At 35.7% G+C, this 18,903-nt stretch overlaps 1 protein-coding gene and 1 long non-coding RNA gene across 2 annotated transcripts in view; one reads left to right on the top strand and one right to left on the bottom strand.

Annotated features, from left to right (window-relative positions):
* The window catches only part of cxadr (CXADR Ig-like cell adhesion molecule), a 63,792-nt gene that overhangs the window by 20,536 nt on the left and 24,353 nt on the right, over positions 1 to 18,903 (top strand). The gene's annotated exons all lie outside the window — the stretch shown is intronic.
* On the bottom strand, positions 11,341 to 14,122 carry LOC141299858 (uncharacterized). The gene is made up of 3 exons (XR_012341864.1): positions 13,587 to 14,122; positions 13,267 to 13,409; positions 11,341 to 12,359 (listed from the first exon to the last, which is right to left on the bottom strand). It is a non-coding gene; the product is annotated as an uncharacterized lncRNA (long non-coding RNA).

An 18,903-nucleotide genomic window follows, 5' to 3' on the forward strand; every position in this document is an offset into this window, starting at 1 on the left:
ACATTCGATTGCTGTTGTAGCTCTCAATTAAACAGTTAATTTAACGTGTGCTCAAGGTTTTATATGTGTAGTGTCAGCCTCTCTCTGTTCTGCTTTGTGAACATCAGCTCTGAGTTATTGATCAAAGACTGTTAGTAGACCGGTTTTGTCAGATTAGAAGTATACAAAAATGAGATCCGCTTTCAACTTCTCTCCTCTTAGAGAAGTGAGAAATGTTTTTAGAGATTTGTCAATTTACATCTTCATTCGGTATTTTTCCCACCTGTCTCATTTGTACCACAAGCTTTATACCAGTTACTTAAATAACATTGTTCGCAATAATACCACCCACATTTTTTTCCTGAAACTTCAGTTTTTACGTTTTGTATTACAGTTTTTCAATTTATTCACGCTTGTATATAATAAAAGTGCAGCAGAAAACGATCTAGAGACGGAGCAGTGTTTATTTTTAAGCTGCTTTGTGATTTGTTTTGTTGTTGTAATAGTTTTGATGTGTAATGCAGATGGAAGAGGTCAGTGAACCGGTGGATTTAGTTCTGATTGGGTGTGTTGTTTGATCACTCAAGATGTGTATTAGAAACAAAGAGTTTATTTGACACGGATTGAAAGAGAGAGACAGACTGCGTGGAAATATACATGTGTCTAGATTAGTGTAGGTCTCAGTAGACAGAAGAGATTTATGAAATCAGCAGTCTGTCCCTTCACCCAGGGTCTGTCTCCTGAACTGGCCTCTCAGCAAGCACTGACCAGGCACATGATCCTCTTGTGTTTACGTGAATTATAAAGGATTTGTTCTTGCTAGTACACGTGCTTGGTCTACGGTTGTGTTTGAGACCATGATCATATCTTGAAGGCATAGTTCACCCAAAAATGAAAATTACCCAATGATTTAGTCACTTTTAAGCCATTCTAGATGTATATGACTTTCTTCTTTCAGACTAATACAATCGGAGTTAAATTAAAAAATATCCTGGCTCTTCCAAGCTTTATAATGTCAGTGAATGGGGGTTGAGGTTTTGAAGCAAAATCTATCCATCTATCCTCCACATGGTTCCGGAGGGTTAATAAAGGCCTTCTGAAGTAAAGCTATGCGTTTATGTAAAATATTGATTTTTAAAACTTCTCTTACTATTGGGAGATGAGAGGGTCTGTATTACTTACTATTGGACAAAGCATAACAGTCAACTTGGTCAATCACATTACAGCCTTGATGTCATTAAATTTCAATTCAGAGCTGTGCAGCACTGAGTCGGCATCTACGAATACCATAGGAATGAATGGAAAGTGCCATAAGCTGAATCCCACCTGTCGCGAGAAGTCAGTTACTACTCTTATAAAACAGCATTTTTTTTTCGGTGTAAACTAAAAAATAGTTTGGTCCAAAAGTATTGTTTAGTGTAAAACATGTTTAAAATTAGCTGATAGGTGGTCAGTTCATTAAATGAAAAACCGTTTCCTCTAAAAAGCTGTTTATTCAGCATGGTCAAGCTTTTTCTCCATTGACATCCATTCAAAGAAAACTGCCTCTGGTCTTCTTTCCCAAACCGGAAGCATTAGCTTTTGCTGTTACACTTTTTTTGGCTTAAGTTTGCAGGCTTGCCTTCTGTTGGCTTTGGGTGTAGCGTAAGCTTTGGTAGAATATGCTGGTCTTGTGAGAGCCAAGTTTTGTTTGCAGCAAAGGAAAACTCTCCTTTTGGCTTATGTCAAAATTTGACTACATTTTCCTTTACGGATCCTCATTTTGTACTTCTAATTCATGAATGTTTTGCACACTCTTCTGTGCTTCCACATTTGTCACTTCTTACTGGAGCTTACGCTATGCCTACATACGTCATCAGCTGAAATGTCAATCTCTTCTGAACGCATGTACAACAGTTAGCGGAAGCTAGAGATGATATATTCTAAAGTTTTAAGTATGGATAATTTTATTTAACAAATGATTGCTTCGCTTCAGAAGGCATTTATTATTTCCCGGAGCCATATGGAGTACTTTTATGATGGACGGATGTTCTTTTTTGGGCTTCAAAATCTGGAACCCTCCATTCACTGCCATTGTATAGCTTGGAAGAGCCAGGACATTTTTTTTAATATAACTCAGATTGTATTTGTCTGAAATCAGAAAGTCATGTACAGCTAGGACTGCTTAAAGGTGAGTAAATGATGGGTTTATTTTAAATTTTTTTTTCTGTCATTATTTACTCCCCTTTGTGTCATTCCAGACATGTATAACTTGCTTGCTTTTTCTAAACTTCAAAAAATTATTTTGTCTGTTCTATATAATGGAACTGTTTGTTCCAGTTAATGTTGAGTTACTTGGAATGTGTAGTGACTAAGCTCACCAGAATTAGCGCCCGCATAACAGCTCAGCAGAACTGGAATGCCTGTCATTCACTAATTTCTAAACTTACCCCACCCTGTGCATGTTTGGTAATGAAATATTCTTGAGAAATTTACAGGATATCTGTTTATCGTATGCCAGATTTAGCATTGTTCAAGCTTTGCATATTATGTGCACATCTTTTTCGTTTGTAATGTGTGAAACTCTTTTTCAAAAGTGGTGAAAAGAAGTTTTCTTTCTCTTCTTTAACTAATTCTGGCACACAGGATCATGCTGTTTGAATCCTAATACAGCAGAAAGCCAACCCATGTATTTCCAGTGTAAAGTGTAGGAGTCTGTGTCTTAGCCATATACAAAGGGGATTCCAACTATGGGAAAGTGTTGCATTTGTGGTGGGGGAGGGAGGTGTGTGAGTGACCTAAGGGTAGGCAGGGAAAAATGTAAATGGTTCTGCATTCATTACTGCGTCTGTCTCAGGGTTAGAGAGCAGAGCAGAGTAGAGAGAAGAGGAAAGGTCACCAGCTCTTTGTCTGAAGGGCAGAGAAAGGAGCGGAGGAGGGAGATGATGATAAGCAGATGCTAGGAGAAATTAGAGTAATGGCCCATTGGCTGAGGCACCTTATAAGATGCTAAATAAACTGCCTCTCGTTCCTTGAGGACGTGAGAGACAGAGAATCAGCGGGGCCTGATTCAAAAAGTAAAAAAACTCATTGGTGATGATCATGATGATGGTATGCTTCTCAACGCTAACCACTGACCCCATTCCTGTTTGGTTCATTTCCTGTTCAGGTTATTTAGTAACAGGACTGGTACTGAATGTCGTTTAAGAGCATATGCTTTCATCCTGAAATGACTTAGAAATGAGATAAAGAATAAGTAAATAATTATAAGGAACCCGGAAATATTAGCAGTACCACTAAAGTACCAATGCTAGAGCAAGTGTGTTTTTTTTCTCTCTCTCCCCATGCTTATGGATTAATTGAGGTCTTGAAATAATTGGTAAATTATTACAAAATGAAAAAGCTCATACTTTTTTCCTTGCATTTGCACCACTTGCTCATAATTTATTTTGTTTTGCTTTAAAAGTCAAAGCTTGTTAGAAAAGAAGGGTATTCATTCTAACATTTAATTCAGAGAGAGAGAGTGATGCCATGGAGAGGCGTGTATTATTATTATTATTATTATTATTATTATTATTATTATTATTATTATTTATTTTTAACAAGCTGGCATCTGCAGTGTTTTTAAATGAGAACTATCAGCATTTTTTAATCCGTCCGCCCATCCTGGAAAATGTGCCACATATGCCATGATTCTGTATAAAGCTGTCACACTCTGCTTTGTCATTTTTATTCTACTGTCAGAACCCCAAAATAACTCCTACTCCACTGCTGCTTTTGAAATGAGAGTTTATGCGAGTGTGAGAGAGAGAGCGTTCAGTTTGCAATTTAACAGTGTACTCCAGCCATCCTCGTATGACAACCTAATTACAATTCAAGCTCTGCTGTACTGCATGCAAAACAGCTTCACATGCTGATATGCAGAACAATCTTGTTAGCTTTTGAAACTCATTAACTGTTTGTCCGTACACCAGAGGAATCGACTTAGCTGTGGGAAGATCCTTCCAAATCTCCCCCCTGTTGCATGTCATATATACGGGAGTGACCTTTACCTTCCCGTGTGTGGCTGAGATAATGCTGAATTGACTTTGGCAAATGGAAATGTGACATACACATGATTTTATCGCTGTTTTATAATTGATAAATGTCCTTCACCTGCCATCAATCCTATTGACACAAGCACACTCACACTTTTTTCTTACCTTCTTAAACATTAAGACATGCCAGCTCGCATTTATAGTGCGATATTGGAAAAAATATTTTGAAATTTAAAAAATGTTTGACTTTGAAATTTAAGGCCTGGAAAAACCCTTGAAAATAGCAATATTCCTGAAGAGGGACTTGAAAAGTACTTCAATTAAAGACAATGTGTCTATGAAATAAGTGTTTAATTTGGTCAAAATGCACATCTTTTTTACGCAAAATTAAAAAAAAACATCTCTTTTTTGGAAAACAATCGAGCTAAGCAAGTAGTAGTACTGACAGTGTTGTGTAAACATAGCTGAAGATGTGAAAAGAGGAACAGATGAACTAAATCAATTGAGTCATTTACACCGAAACCGCTCCGATTAATTCAAACTCGTGACTTCGATCATTCATTTCAAGAGATTCACTAGCAAATACCAGATCAAATTAAAAGAGCCATTCATTTTCAAATTTCAACATCGCATGTAACGATTTTAAAAAGCATGTAGTGATGGGTGAAACCTAACTTTTCGAAACTCTGAATCAGTTAAACCATAATGATTCATGCTCCAATCCGTTTGCGTATTGCAAATCATTTGTTTCAGATCAGGACTTCAAAGCTTGTATCGCAAATCATTCAATTTAGATTGGAACTTTGTGTATCGCAAATCATTAGATTCAGATCCTGACTTCAGAACACTTATCACAAATCTTTTGGTTTAGATCGGACTGTTTTCATGAATTAAGATTGAATTATGATTCAAATCAAACGATTCGCAATATGCATTTTGAAGTCCCGATCTAAATCAAATGATTTGCGATATGCAAGGTTCCGATCTAAGTCAAATCATTATTCAGATCAGGACTTTAGAGCATGGATCGTAAGTCATTTAATTTAAATCAGAACTTTGGAACAGGCTTGCAAATCTTTTGCTGTAGATCAGAACTTCGGAGTGTGGATCGTGAATTGCAAAAGAAAATCGTTTCATATCAGGATTTCAGAGCGATTTTGCAATGGGAAAGGTTCAGATGATGACGGAGCTTCAGTAGAACAACACTGAACTGCAGTCAGATGAGATGTTGTCAGGCCATATGTTAGTAAAAACGAATTTACCTGTCCTGTCAGCCATTATACTGGTGAAGCGCGCTGTAGGCTGTATCATTTCATATTAAAGCGCGAATAAAACTATGAGTATGTGTGTCAGATCCACGTCACAGTAGCGGCAGCTCTTAAAGTAATAGCAGCCAAATAAGCTAATAACCCAGCTGCTGTGATGTTTATTAATCAAAAAACAAAAGAAAAAAAGAGAAAATCAATAACATTTGTAGCTTTAAGGATTCATCTAGGTTTAATTTAGTATTTAGTGTTTGATTATTTAATTTCTATACATTTCCCACTTGCTGAAAGGCACAGGTAAATAATTGGTTTATGTGAAGATTGTTTTAGGTTTACTTAAATTAGAAGTCTAATAAATGTTAAAATTGATAGCTCTCAATTATTCTGTAATGTTGAATGGCTATAGTCAGTGGTTAAATAGGAAAAAATAACAATTTCCTGCAAACATCAGTAATATTGGTAAAAACTTTTAAAAAGCACTAGTTTTTGTGCTTTATTTTTTTAAGGCTGAGCTTGTAGGAGAATCTGAAAAACAGTAAACAGCTGTGAGTGTGCATGTCCTCATTTGACTAAGTTTTTCTTTACTTATATAGGTCAAACTTCTAGAAAGCAAGCTAAACTTGTGACAATGCAACGTCAGGGCGGCATTGCTGTAAACATTTCTGCTTAAACCTTCTATTTATTTTTTCCTGTTTGTGTTCTAGTTTAGTTTGTGCCTGCTTATTAAGGCTGTAGACCCAGGTCTGTTTTTTTTTTACTTTATAACATAATGTGTTTTTCTGATCTGCAACTGACTGTAATTGTGGTCTGCAATTTAAAGCTAACTGTAAACCCCATAGCTGTTAGTCTTTTGTTTACTTCATTCACTCTCTCTCTCTCTGTCCACACCAAGCCATTACTCTCCTCTCACTCAGCCTCCCCCACGTATTTTTTGTTTGTATCGCTCACTCTTTATCTGCATTACCTTCCCCCTTTTCGTTCATCCCCTCTCTGGCATTCTCAGAAGAATGTGTTGCCAGGAGACAGGATTCTCTACCTATTGTGAGCGCACAAAGGGGGTCTACAATCAGCAGGGCTGGGGCTCACGGGACTGACGTGAGAGGGAGAGTTTGGAGGGGAATGAGAGAGCGGGAGATAAAAAAAATGGGAGCCTGAGAGGACAGAGAGTGTTATGGTGGTCTTGCGGCCTCATTCTAGTAGTTCAAATTGCTTTCTTTTAAACCTCGTAGGATTTGTTGTGTCATGCTCAGCTGGTGGAGGTCAAGAACAGGAAGGCGGAGGTGATATTCTTAGAAGTTAAGGCCCACTTATTTCAGACCCACATGGTCAGCGTCCATTACACTTGAGATACAGCTCTATTGTTGTGCAGTATTTCAGCATGGCACTGTTGAAGTTTCAACAACTTGTGTTTATGTGGAGTAGTATTACAAATGTTTTTGTCCAGGCAGCAGATCCTAAGTCTGTTAATATCTCCTCTTGTTCCATTAAACTTCAGATATTTTAATGCAGGCGTGTACTATGCATTTTCCATTTCAACAGTGATTACGCAAGCACCACAGTGCAGCACGTCTTGAATTTGGAAATGGGAGCTGTTTTTCCTGCTTCGAATTTGACAGAGATGCTTACATGTCAGTGTAATTCCTTTTTTTTTTTGACATTTTTGCATTTACTGCGATAGGACAGTGTAGAGAAGATAGGAAGTGAAGTAGTAGAGAAAAGGTTTTCGCGCCGGGATTCAAACTCTGAAGTGGCGCTTTGTCACTGCACTGCCCACATCAGTGTAATTCTAATATGAAATAAATTGTATAATATTTTATTTGGTGGTTTATTGATGGGCTGCTCCATGTTCTTGTTTTGTGGCATGTGTTTGATTTACTTACTAATTGATTTACTTTGATGTGAGGATATTGATGTTAGCAATAGGGCTGTCATCTAACGATTATTTTGGTAACCAAGTAATCATTCGATTATTCTGATGATTAATCAGGTAATTATAATACATTTTTTTTGTGGTAATGAAAATAGACCTTAGTGAACAATAGCCTTTAAAATTACTTGAAATACATCTATGATAGCAATGAGGCAATAATAATTAGTTCAAATTAAGTGTAAAAAGCAAGTAATCATTGTTTTATTGAACAAAACTGTTAAAATACTTAATGTATTCTAAACAATAGAGCTAATGTACATTACACATTATAACGAATGCCTGCATAGGACGCTAATTACCTGACGATTGTTTTTACACTTTACTGTGCAATCTAATACTTTTCTATTGACTAAACAACATTTAATTCAAATGTTCACTTATTCTTTAAAATTTGTCCATTTCTTTATGACAATGCTACAGCCACTGTAATTTCTTGAAAATGTAGACATCAAAATGTGTAAACTCAGTGAGGGTTTGAACTTTTAATCGCAATCGCGATGAACAGTTAGTATATTAAGAAATATATTGATGTATTCTCCTGTGTTTGTGAAGGTTTATAAATGATTTACCTTTCAAATCTGATTAAATGGTGCACATTGCGATCCCAGATGAACGTTATAATTAGGGATGCACCGATGCCACTTTTTCCAGTACTCGCCCGATGCCGATACTTTTATTTTTGGTACTTGCCGATTCCGAGTACTGATACCGATATTTTTTAAATTTACTGGTAAATTAGTAAAAGATTGGGTACAGAAACTAAAATATGTATAATGGTAGTTTGTTAACTTCATTTTATCAAATAGACACAGTCAAACCAAAATTTATTCAGACACCTTGAAAAATTCTCACATTGTCAGTTTATTCGCTATAGTTTAGAAAATAGTAATAAAATATGACAAGAGTTAAAATGTGTCAGAACAAATTCATCTTGATAATGTCGGATAACTTTAATAGAAAGGTACGTAGTGCATTACAATCAACCAAAAATGATTTAGACAACTATTAATATGACAATATTTACACAACTATCAATACTTTGTCAGGTGCACCCTTAGCCTCAATGACAGCCTGTAGTCTCCTGGGCATGCTGTTAACTGGGTATATGCAAAACTGAATTTATAATTGTTGGTCCCAAATGATCAATTTTACTGGTAGTCCACTGTATTAAACTTTTTTGGGTATATTATGTCACAGTTTACTTTATTTTGCTATGCTCACTTATATAAATGAACTAGTGTCCCGCACCCACTAGTAAAAAATATATATAATAAAAATTACATGTGGTGTCTGAATAATTTTTGGTTTGACTGTATATCCTTCAGTTATTTCTACAGTAGGGCTGTCGCGGTTAAGGAATTTCCCTTGCGGTAATTTTGAGTGGCTCAGTAGCGCGGTATGCGGTATTACCGCCATATAATTGTGTGTAGGCTTTTACAATGTAAGGTCATATTCAGAAATCAATAAACCGAAACCAAATCGCGTTGATATATGAAGTGAAGTAAACACTTACATAGAAACCTAGCCAGAAAGAAATGCAAATTTTGAAGAAAAATGTCAGACATACTTAGAGGCTTTGCATCTGAAATCTTCGTGTATATATAACAGTTAGCGCGCACCCTCGAGTCTGACTGGACAAGAGACTTTCTGTCAGTATTTCACTTGCGTGTTCTAGGCGAGCTGTCAGTCAGTGCAGTTTCATTGTTACGCCACAAGATGGAGGCAAGAGACCATCTTTGAGTAAGTCTTTAATCCGTTCATTCAACTACACGTTCAAAAACGCTTATTTATTCAAAGAGAGACGTAATGAAACACGATGTTAAAATCATTTTAACTTTAATCGCCACTTTTAAAGGCTCAGCTGACCAGCAGAGCATCGATGTTAAGACAGAGATTTCACTTTCCTTGGACATGACAAGCTAGTTTCACATACATACCTGACTCGATCTGAAAGACAGATGCAGGTAATCGCACAAGCTCAGTCGATCTCTCTCTCATTCGCTGTCTGTTTAGGCATGTTAAGTGCATATCTACTGAGCCTCATAATAGACACATTATGTTATCATTACTAACTTATTACTAATTTAATATTCAGCACACAGGCATTAAGTGAGAAGGGTAAATCCTTAGGAAAAAAGAAAACAGGCAAATATCGCGGTTGCTGCGGTTGTTGCATTCCTCTGCGGTTATCAAAAAACAACCTTTAAACCTCCCCTGAGCGCGAACACAAATATGCTGATTAGTGTTGTCAAAAATATCGATATTTCGATAAATATCGATTCTGAAATATCCGAACGATACCAATACTAATTTTCCGAAGTATCGATACTAGCCGAGCTGTCACTTTCACTTCTACACAAATGCGAGTTTACAAACACCACACGTGACCGCAGTGCCTGTCTCGTGTCATTCAAGTGAAGCGAATAGAAAGGAGAGCGCGGCACCCCGCGACCTGCTTTGTTTGATAAAGAGCACAGCAGGAGTGCTATCTGGAAATATTTCGGATATGAAACAAATGAACATGGAAAGCCGAAGTACACAAGCAAGCCAATATGTAAGAGTTGCTACAGAGCAGTGCTAACAAAAGGCGCTAACGGTGTGTTCACACGGGGCGTCAGCGTCAACGCTTCCCATTGACTTTGAATGGGTGACGTCAAGCGATGCCGAAAAGAATTGTGGATCCGTCGGCGGCGCTTCACTGGCGTTGCTCGCGGCAGAAGTTGAGAATTTTTCAACTTCTGCCGCGAGCAACGCCAGTGAAGCGCCGCCGACAGAAGCGTCAGCCAATCATGATCGCTCTATGCAAATACAGTAGGCAGGCGACAGCCAATCACGTTCATCCTGTACAAGAGCAGCAAACTGTCTAATTTCATTGGCTGACGCTGCTATGACCATGGCGTCAGTGCCAAACTTCAGCCACGCCTTCCGTCAAGCGTTGACGCTGACGCCAACGTGTGAACACACCATAACACCACTAATTTCGCAAAGCACCTGAAAGACAGACACTCGGATCTATATAAAGAAGAAATGTGCTCATTTTAACATTACTGAATCATTAAATAAGATTGCCTATTATTGTTGCTGATATGAGTGTTGTCCCGTTTTTTTTTTTTACCGTAGTTCGTTAATATAAACAGATTGAGGAATCTTAGACGAGTAAATACTTTAACTGCGGTCAAATGTAAATTAACTGCGCTTATTTAACTTTATAAAAAAAAAAAAAAAATCGTTACTTAAATTCTGTAATTTGTCTTAATGTCTATCCAGTGAGACACTGAGCATTGTTTTCGTGTGTGATGCACGCATGTTTGCTTGCATGGATCGTTGATTATGAATCCGGCATTAAAATCTGTTCGTCAAATAATGTTAATCTATTAACCAGCATTTATGAACGATTAGCAATGCATTTGTTACAGAATATTTGAATCTTTGATAACGGTAGGTAATAAAAATACAACGGATCATGTTAGCACAGTCCAATAAAAAATATTAACAGATAACTTTGGATTTTAATTGGTTAATGTATTAGTAAATTATAGATTAAATTAATTTTTAACTAAGATTAATAAATGTTTTGAAAGTATTTTTCATTGTTTATTCATGTTAACTAACAAATATCTTTTACCATTAACTTAAGTTCTAAGATTAGTTACACTGTAAAAAATTTACCGTGAAATTTACAGTAACTTACTGGCAACAATTAGCCAGTAAGTTACTGTGAATACTTTTTACAGTAAGGGTACTGTACTTCCATTTACAGTATTTTATGTATACACTGTGAAATCAAAAACAATTAAATACTGTGATTTTAGTTGTTTTTACAGTAACTTACTGGCTAATTGTTGCCAGTAAGTTACTGTGAATATGTTTTACAGTAAGTGTACTGTAGTTCCATTTACAGTATTTTGTGTATTCACTGTAAAATAAAAAACAATTAAACACTGTGATTTTAGTTGTATTTACAGTATTGATTGTTTTACTGTAGAAGAAAAAAATAAATATTTCTGTAAGCGGTCAGGAGATAACAGGTAATCACTGTAAATTCAGATTCTCACTGTACAATTCAAAAACTGTATCACTGATTTAATATTAGCCATCATTAAAAGAATCACCCATATTCTATATTGCAATCAACTGCAGACAATAAGAAAATTGTTAATAGTTATTTATTTAAAAACATTTGGTGAACAGGAATGACAAAACAGGTACAACATAAAGGGATAATGGACATTGGACAATATGCCATTATACCATCCAAAGTTAACACACATTCTATGTTTGTAATGCAGCCACAACGCCCAGCGGAGTGTGTTAACTTTGGATAGTCTAATGGCGTGAAGTCTATTATCCCGCTTATTCTACTGTTGCTAAATTTAAGTTACGACTGAAGAAAATTTTACAAAACGAGGTATTTCATTACAAGTTTTGTACACTGTAAAAAATATTTGCTGTAAATTTTACAATAAAATACTGGCAGCAGGGTTGCCAGCTGGTTACTGTAATATTTACAGCAGCATTGCTGTAATTTTAATTTACAGCATCATCCTGTATTTCCTGATTACAACAAATAACTGTATTTTTTTTTACAGTATACTACTTTAATTTGTGTATTCTTTATTTGCAGTATTTATTTTCCAGATTGCTGAATATTAATGAACAATTTAATAACCGCATAAGCTTTAAACAATGTTTAACTGCATAAAGTGTTGTATAGTATGTAAACTCAGTGCACCTATTATTTTTAATGAAAACAAAAATAATAATAATTTGACATCTTAATCTTGAAAAATAGGTCCAATTTTATTTAACATACAACTCTCAAATTTGCATGAAATATGTGTATGTGTATTTAGTATTAAGTAATTTTGTATTATTCTGAATTCCAAAATAAATTGGGCATGAAAATATTTATTTGAAACATATATTACCCTGCAAAACTTTAAGTTTAACCAATATTTAGCCAAAGTTTAACCAACATCAAGTTAACCAACATGGTCATAATTAAATGGATCTAAATACCACAAAGACAGTGATGAGTTTTCACAACTTCAAGAACAGTCCAACATGGCCAAACAACAAGGCCCCAAGTAAGTCCAACAAAACTTCTGATCAAAAAAAGGAGAACAGTTCAGCTCCAGATGCTGTTCCATCCCAAGATGCAAAAAGTGGCTAAAATTATAGAAAAGAACAAAAAGGACAATACATTAGATATTTTACAAAACAATGATGCAGTCAGATACAGACAGAGGGATGACAGATACAGTCAAAGGCAGAGAGAGTGATGTGTGTTACAGTTAGATCGGTATGATTTTTAATGTTCTTTAAAAAAAGTTGTGTATGTTCATCAAGACTGCATTTATTTAAACAAAACAGTAAACTTGTGAAAGATTATTACAATTTAAAATAAGTTTTATATTTTACTATACTTTCCAATATAATTTATTTCTAAGATGCAAAGCTGAATATTCAGCATCATTACACCAGTGTTACATGATCTTTTAGAGATCATTCTCATTTATTATCAATATCCTGATTTATTGTCAATGTTATTGTCAATATTGTCAGTGTATGTTTTGGAGCCTGTGATACTTTTTCGGGATTATTTGATGAATAAGTTTAAAAGAACAGCAGTTATTTAAAATATAAATTTTATCTAAACATATAAGTCTTCACAATCACTTTATCCATGAAAGGATCCTAAAAAAAGTATCACAGGTTATTAAAAATATTAAGCAGCACAACTGCTTCTAACATTGATAATAATTTAGCATATACAATAATTTCATGGATCATGTGACACTGGAGTAATTAGAAGACTAGAGTATTAATGCTGAAATTTCAGAAATAAATTACATTTTAAAGTATATTAAAATAGATAACACATTATTTTAAATTGTAATAATATTTCACATTATATTTTTTCTGTATTTTTGATTGATTAAATGCAGCCTTGATGAGCAGAAGATACTTATTTCAAAACATAAAACCTACTGATCACAAACTTTTGAACGCTAGTGTAGATAAAGGATAAAAGAACATAATAAAAGGAAAAAGATCTTAATGTATGTGTACTTACATGTCAGTAATTCCACTGAAAATCCTTCGCATTGCAAAGAAGACTGGTAACTTGGGCTCACTTTAACTGGTTTCTTCTGTGCCCTGTCGTTTTAGATGGGTCTTTGCCTTTCAACTTCTTTGCTTCTCTCTCAGGATAAATATCTACAAAACAGTCAGGAAGCAGACAAACATGTAATTCACATTAGTTTTAGCTTTTCTACATCTGAATTATTTTCCCGAAAACAAACGTCTCTCTTCTTGGGTTGAGAAACATATTCTATCATATCTACATGTAAAATGCAGGTACTCAGATTGTTAGAATGCAACTATTAACGTTACCTTTGAATGAACTCCAAAGCTCCGTCTGTCTCCTCCTGGTATCGTTAGTTCAGAATATGTAATATGCTGCGAACAGGCCAGACAGGACAATGGGCTGATTAACGCATTCTTCAAATAAAAGTTAGCAAAAAGCATTAACGTTTACGTGACACACACATCCTCCGTGAGCGGCTGACCGCGAGTTGCGAGCCTTCAGTACGTGTTTTATTTCGGCGCCCGTGTTAACAGATGCCTGCCAGACCGCGCAAATTTGTTTTACATCATAATATAATCACGAGAAGGTGTGCTGATCAGCACGACGTCGCCGTGAATCATAACTTTTGTCAATGAAGTTTGTAATTCTTAACGTAGGAACCCAGAGATGTTACGCCTATAGCCGATATAAGGCCAGGGAATGTGTGAAATCCTCCCGCGACCGCGGTGCCGAATCCCCGCACAAGTCTCTCCCGCGCTCCGCGGACGGAGGATTCGTTAATCTGCGGTTACCGCGAATGTTTATGGATCCTTAATATACCACTACAGTTATGAAATGTGAAAAATAAGTCACTTACCACAGCTGTGAATGGTTCTTCTTGCTGTTCCCGAATGTCGACCGTTGAAGATAATCCCGCCTCTTTAGGTTTGAAACCACCGCATCACCCCAGAATGCATTGCGGTTTAAAGCAATATATGCTGCATTATAAGAAATAAAACCTGCTTCTGTAAAATATTGCTGTAATTTTTAAAGCAATTCGTTACAGTGAAGGCTTATAAAATATTTTATTGCCCTGTTAACACCCATTTACACCCAAACACCCATTTACAGTCACAAAACAAACAAACAAAAAATATTCTTGGAATCTTATGTGAATTCTTAAATATATATATATATATATTGTATGGAATAGAAAGTTCCTGCAGCAGGTGCATCAGAGTACAAGTTACATGACACATTTTAATTTATTAATATTACACTTTTACTTAAAGCTCACCATCGAGTATTTATATCATATTCTGGTAATGAATTCTGAACAACAATAATCTGGGGCAGTCCATGTAAAAGGGGTACAAAGAAAGATATGATAAAAAAAGGAAAATACAGTAGTTAACTTTACTATTTACAGTACTATAGTGGCTAAATTGTGATTTTTTTACAGTAATGATTTGACTACTGTGATTTCAACTGTAATGCTTGGACTACTGTGATTTTTACGGTCTTACTGTAAACTTTACAATATTCCACTGTAAAAATCTTATACAGTAATGTTACTGTGAAATCTACAGTAAATAACTGTAGATTTCACAGCCATTTTTTACAGTGTAGTTTAGTTAATTGTGTGGTCTAAAAAGAAAAAGTTTACGACCTACACAACCAGTTGTATTTGAACAGCAAATAAAGTTTGAAGCTCAAACTCAAATGAAGCTAAGAAGCTGAACAGGGCTGTAGCAGTGTACATATGCATATACATCATTGTCATGTTCTAGACTATATTTATCTTTAAATTAAAAAAGAAATTAATTAATATTGTGGCAGTTTTTTTTCTCTGTGGTATCGAAAATGGTATCGAATATCGATATTTTTCAAGGTATCGTATCGAAGTTAGAAATTCCAGTATCGTGACAACACTAATGCTGATCGGGTCAGTCGCACATGGTGCTCCTAAATATTATCGCACGCAGTAATTTTTAGTCGCAAATGTGAGTGTAATGGTCGCACTGTAGAGCCCTGTTATAGTGAATGCACCTATACATTGTGTGATATCGGTGTTTGGTGTCGGGGGATTTAAACGAGTACGAGTACAGGAGCTCAGTATCGGCCCGATACCAGTATCGATATCGGTGCATCCCTACTTATAATAAACCCAAACTCACAGCAATGTACAAAGATGGAGTTTGAGATGCTCCACACATGTAAATGCTAACAGTTTGTGTGGAGCAGCATTTATTGTGAACTTTGTAAATACTTAACCTACACGAATGTTAATAAAGCGCATATATTAAACCTGCATTGCATATATTTATTTAATTGAATCGTAGTGTCTGAATTCACAATAGCATTATGCTTTGATTTTTAAATGGGTTTAATACATCATGGCCTTGGAAAACGGTCTAATAGTGAGTTTCATCGATTCTCGTCCATGGAATGCGCCACTTTCTGTTAGTCTTTTACCCAGCTGAGATAATCTAGTAGCACACTGATATGAGCCCTGTTCAATTACATTTTCCCCACTAGTAATTTAATTTAAATGAAACATTTGTGAAATGTCACTGATGCTCTAATGCACTATAAAAAGACCATTACCTGGTCATTGTCGGTGTCTTGTTTAGTATGTTTGATTTTTAGGCCTATATCACAAGTGCATCTGTACATCTGTTGGCTCTGTTGAACACATTGTTATGCATTGCTTATGCAATGAAAATCACATTTTTGTGAACAGCCATCATGCTTAGTTTATATTCAGTTCAGCTCTCTTGTTCTGTATTCATGCTTGGCCAGTATTGATTACTGATGTCCATCAGATACGCAAACTGTTATGTACGATTTAATTTGCATGATTGTAGTTGAGAGATAAAGGGTGGGGCTGCTTTGATTTGTAGCACAGCCGGTTTAGACTTGTTTGTAATTTTTCATAAGACAAATGTTCTTTAGTTGTATCATAGTAAAAATAAAAAAAAAATGGTTTGAGTTGTGATTAGCATGGTAGTGGAGCACAGCACTACAGGTTTTAGATTCAGATTTATGGCTCCAGATGGAGAGAAAAGGCCTAGGTGATTGAATGAAGTCATGTCCTCAGCGCAGCCCTGATCTCTGCTAGAGAGCTGGCTATATTAATTAAAATGAAATGAAATGCAGCCTTCAGCCAGGGTCACCAAAGGATCCATTCGGTTAAAGAATTACTTTGATCGTGGCTAAACGAGCATATATTACTGTTAATGGGGGATTTTTGAATGGCCCATGCCAGCAATATTAATTTGTTGACTGCAGTGCTGCTTTTCATTTGAATCAGTATTCCTTGTGTGATGCACATTTGTAATATTTCTCTTCTCCACAAATCAAAGCAGTGGTGATACCCAAGGGAAATTCACAGTGTCATAGGTGTGACATCTAAACGATCTCACTTATATAATGTGGTTTAACACACCCTGCAGCTTCATTCAACTGTTTGTTGTGTAAATGTAATTTAAAAGCTGATCTACAACCAGTCCCTTGATTGTGACGTAAGAGCAAAACCTCATGGGGCGGATTTCTGATTTGTAGCCAGAGGCGATCTCTAGAATGTTGTGATCTCTACAGGAATGGAACTCCACCTGTTTCTAATTGTTTTCGAAAAACTGGACTTTCTAGATCTGAAGTTTCAGCTGTGCATAACTATGAAAAGCTAAGGGGCGGGGTCAACTCACTGAAACTTGTTTAGAAACATCCCACATGTACTCGGTACTTGGTTAACTTTTGATCTTTTAAAGAAGTACATTTCAGAATGAAAATTTCCTGATAATTTACTCACCCCCATGTCACCCAAGATGTTCATGTGTTTCTTTCTTCAGTCGAAAAGAAATTAAGGTTTTTGAGGAAAACATTTTCTCCATATAGTGGACTTCATTGGTGACCAACTGGCTAAAGGTCCAAATTGCAGTTTCAGTGCAGCTTCAAAAGACTACACAATCCCAGCCGAAGAATCTTATTAGTGAAATCTAGTGAAACAATCAGTCATTTTCTATTTAAAAAAAAAAAATTATATACTTTTTAACCACAAATGCTCGTCTTGCACTAGCTCAACCACACACTACGTAACGTGACTTAGGCAGAAGTACCCACCCAGTGTTTACAAAGTGAACATGCAAAGAAAGTCAAAAAAAAGGTGAAACGGTATATTGACGAAAACAATATTGAAGTTGGAGGTGAAATGAGATGAAGTTTTCCCCCTACCCTACATTTTTTTAACCGAAGTACACAGATTAAGAACTAACCACGGATTACCTTGCCAACATGATTATGCAGAGCTAGTGCTTTTGTGGTTAAAGAGTATATAGATTTTTAAGAAAATGACCAATCGTTTTGCTAAAGAAAGACATGAACATCTTGGGTGACATGGGGCTAAGTAATTTATCTTAAATTTTCATTCTGGAAGTGAACTTCTCCTTTAAATCCGGTGCTGAAAGTAGACAGGTAGACTTTATGCAAATGCGTATCACTTGCATGGTTGTTCCTGACCAGCAAAGAAATGTCTTTTACTATGCATCGTCAATCAAGAGGAGCTTAACTGTGTTTTGGCCTGTCTGGATTCTGTTGGAAAATCATAGCATTCTTGCAGGCACATGCTATTTTGAGGTTTATCTAAAGTCTATGCTTATTTTTGAGCTCTGCTGTACAGAGCCCCCACTGCTGTGTGCTCTGTTAGTAGTCATTTACTAAATGATGTTCATTCCAAGAATAGATGTATCTCGGATGTATTTATCTCTAGCTCTAATGAGGTCATGCACCATGCGTTCTTCTCAGACCACAGAATTCAGTCAGTCTCAAGGATGCTGCATAGTGATATCAGATCCAAATCATGCAATGAAGTAGGGCTGGGCGATTAATCGAAAAATAATCGAAATCGACATTCAGAACCTATAATCGATCAAATTTTTCCAGGTCAATTATTTCAATTACTTTCCCTTTAAAAAAACACTACTGCGTGTAGAGTCAGGTGACCCCGCTCCGTTACGTTACGTTACGTTATTCCTCCGACATGTCGATGGAGAGCTTAAACAGTATTTATACAGTAAAAAGTATTTACAGGATATACAAGAGTAATTTTATTTAGAAGAGATACTGCTTATTTTCTACTTTTAATATTTATTATTATTTTATAAACAATTTATTTTGTTTCCAAAAGTGCAAGTTATTTATTTTCACTAATTTAAGAAAAATGTGACTTTAAGTTTTAAGCAATGTGTGCTGTAATTTCAGTTGTTCAACACTGATGTTCAATAAATAATCATATATAGTAGATAGTGTGTGCACCCTTCATTCAAAAATCTCTCACTTGTAATATGTGACCCTGGACCACAAAACCAGTCTTAAGTCGCTGGGGTATATTTGTAGCAATAGCCAAAAATACATTGCATGGGTCAAAATTTTTGATTTTTCTTTTATGCCAAAAATCATTAAGAAATTAAGTAAAGTTCATGTTCCATGAAGATTTTTTGTAAAATTCCTAGTGTAAACATATCAAAATGTAATTTTTGATTAGTAATATGCATTGTTAAGAACTTAATTTGGACAACTTTAAAGGTGATTTTCTCAGTCTTTTTTATTTTTTTGCACCCTCAGATTTTTGATTTCAAATAGATG

Source organism: Garra rufa, chromosome 23 (assembly GCF_049309525.1).
Source record: "Garra rufa chromosome 23, GarRuf1.0, whole genome shotgun sequence".
Classification (NCBI taxonomy): Eukaryota; Metazoa; Chordata; class Actinopteri; order Cypriniformes; family Cyprinidae; genus Garra; species Garra rufa.